A 2,458-nucleotide genomic window follows, 5' to 3' on the forward strand; every position below is an offset into this window, starting at 1 on the left:
AGCCACGGCTCATTGCTTTCTGCAGACTGATCCTCCTTGTTCTTTGTTATGATATCTGGCAATACAAAGGTTTGAATCCATTTATATGGACAAAGCATTCCTTCCACGCAGTTAATTTTAGCAACCCGTTTCCCATTGTCATTGCCCAAACTGATTCCAGTAAAATGGCAAAAACATCCCTCATCAATGAGGATGTCACGTTCTGGTGTCCTTCTGTTCTCCACAGGGCTGGGCGAGTGCCACGCTCACGCTCTGCGCTGGCAACCTTGCCCGCGCTGTACACTGCAGGCTCAGGCTCAGTCTAGCATCCTCCAAAGCATGGTCCCACATGGACGGTCCAACACCATCCAGCAGATCGTTTGGCCACTGCTTCCCAATTCAAGGGTTTGAGAAATGCTTCCCGGGGCATGACAGGACAGACACAGAGAAACTGCCCCAAGGCAGAGGGAAATCCTGTGAAAAAGCAGTGCATTTCCATATCACAGGAGACTAAGTCAATCGTGCTACAGGATGCGGCAGGACACAGTCACAGAGCCAGGACCACCTGGAACAGCAGGGCTGGGGATGGAAAACGTGCCAGCAGGACAGGCTGGAGGGTAGGAGAGATGCTCCCTCCCTCGCCCTGCAGACCCAGAGGGCTGTGCCTCATATTTCTCTGCAGTCGCTGCTTGCTGAGATTGTCCTTCTCTGCCCGCCATCAGGAGCCTCATCCCTGCCTTGGAGACCCCTTAACGACAAGGATAATTTGCGTGGGTGATCCTTGGCCTTGGAGCCCTGCAGAGCCCAGACACGAGGGCCGCAGGCTGCGCAGCCTGGAGACGGCGCACATCACTGTTTCACCAATCTCTTTGGTTTTCACTCCGTAAGCGATGGGGTTCAGCACGGGGGAACAGCCACATCGACATTGTTCAGGAGAGCGCGCGTGTGGTGGGGATGCTGTGACCACCAAACTGGTGGGTGAAGAAGGAGAAAACACCGGTGTTTCTACAACAATGTGTAGAACATCGAAATGATGCCGCAGTAGAAGCCCCGGTGCTGATCGCCCAGAGATGGGCACCTGCGGGGGCTGGAAGACCCTGAGAATCAGTCTGCAAGAGACGGCGATAATCCCTGCTGGCAGCAGCGCGACTGCACATGCGACATTGGCTTCTCCGTTTGCATGGGCCAGCCCAGCAACGCCCAACGCTCGCAGCAGGAACGAGGGATAATGCGGCTTCGGCAGCACGGCAGCCACCTCTGAAGCAGAAAAACGAAGGTGAGGACAATGCAGAGGCTGCTGGCAAAGCTGCCAGCTCTATCTCTGGGGGATTGAGTGGGTCAATAAAGACATGTATCTCTGGGGATTGCAGATGGTAATGTCCCGATCAAAAGCCATGGGCAGCAGAATAGCTGACTCAGCAACAAAAGTGAAATGAAGAAGAAGCACCTGGGGAAGGCAGGCACCGAAAGAAATGTCCCTCACCCTGACCCAGAAAACAGCTAACGTCCTGGGCACCGTGGAGGTCGGTAACAGCAACTCAGCTACTGCTAACGCAGAAAGGAAAAGGTACATCAGCTTGGGGAGGCTTTGCTATCTTGATGTGATAAAGAGCAAGATGAAGCTGCCTAGAAGTGTAATAATATACACGGAAAAGAAGGGGAGAGAAGTCCAGAGGTGAGACCTCTCCATGCCTGGGAGTCAAACAAGGATGAACATTCTGGGTCCAAAGCTGGTGTGACTGACAGGTGCCATAGGGGTCTTTGATATTCTGTTTAAAAACACCTAAAAAATAAAGTACGGCATAAGAGAAACCACAAATCCCAGCAGAGCTCAGCAGCGTTCACTGGGGGTGAGCTCCTGTCTCTGCTGGACCCAGCGTGAGTTTGTGTTCACACCAGAAGCCCGTCGTGATGTGAAGTATCAAGAGAGACTGTGCAGAGCTGGACCCTGGACTGATTTCATACAGCGGCTTTTCTGCCCCTCGGTCTTCACATCGATGAGGGAGGGGGAGCTGGAAGCTGCTGACTCCATTCCAGGTCACTGGTTTCTGATGGAGAAAACCAGAAACCTGAGGGTTAGTCTTTCTGTTTGCCCAAGCGGATTAACTCCAGGAGAAGTGACGCTGGTGAGGAGTTGGGCTGCACTGGCAGTCCTCAGCGGGGTTTCTCCGGCCCCGAAGACGAGAGTTAGCCGGCACCGAGGGCTCCCGAGGGCTGCCCGGGGGAGCTGCAGGCGGGCGAGCACCCGACCACCCCCGTCCCAAAGCATCGCCTGGGACCAAACCCGGCCGGCAGACCAGGAGCAGAGGAAAGGCGACCAGGTTCGATCCTCCGGCAGAGGAAGGAGCAGAAGCCTCTGGGCTCCCTGTGACCCCAGGAAGGGAGGAGACGCAGCGATGCTTGCACAGGCGCTTAGATTAGGCAAGAGGAAAGAGGGGGAGGAAATTCAGCAACAGCCCAGCCTGCAGCGTGGATGTCG

At 54.9% G+C, this 2,458-nt stretch overlaps 1 pseudogene; it reads right to left on the reverse strand.

Annotated features, from left to right (window-relative positions):
* Window positions 1-706: 706 nt before the first annotated feature.
* Window positions 707-1,669, reverse strand: LOC142410525 (olfactory receptor 52B2-like; annotated as a pseudogene).
* Between the last annotated feature and the right edge of the window lie 789 nt (window positions 1,670-2,458).

The sequence above is a fragment of the Mycteria americana genome, chromosome 1, assembly GCF_035582795.1.
Source record: "Mycteria americana isolate JAX WOST 10 ecotype Jacksonville Zoo and Gardens chromosome 1, USCA_MyAme_1.0, whole genome shotgun sequence".
NCBI lineage: Eukaryota > Metazoa > Chordata > Aves > Ciconiiformes > Ciconiidae > Mycteria > Mycteria americana.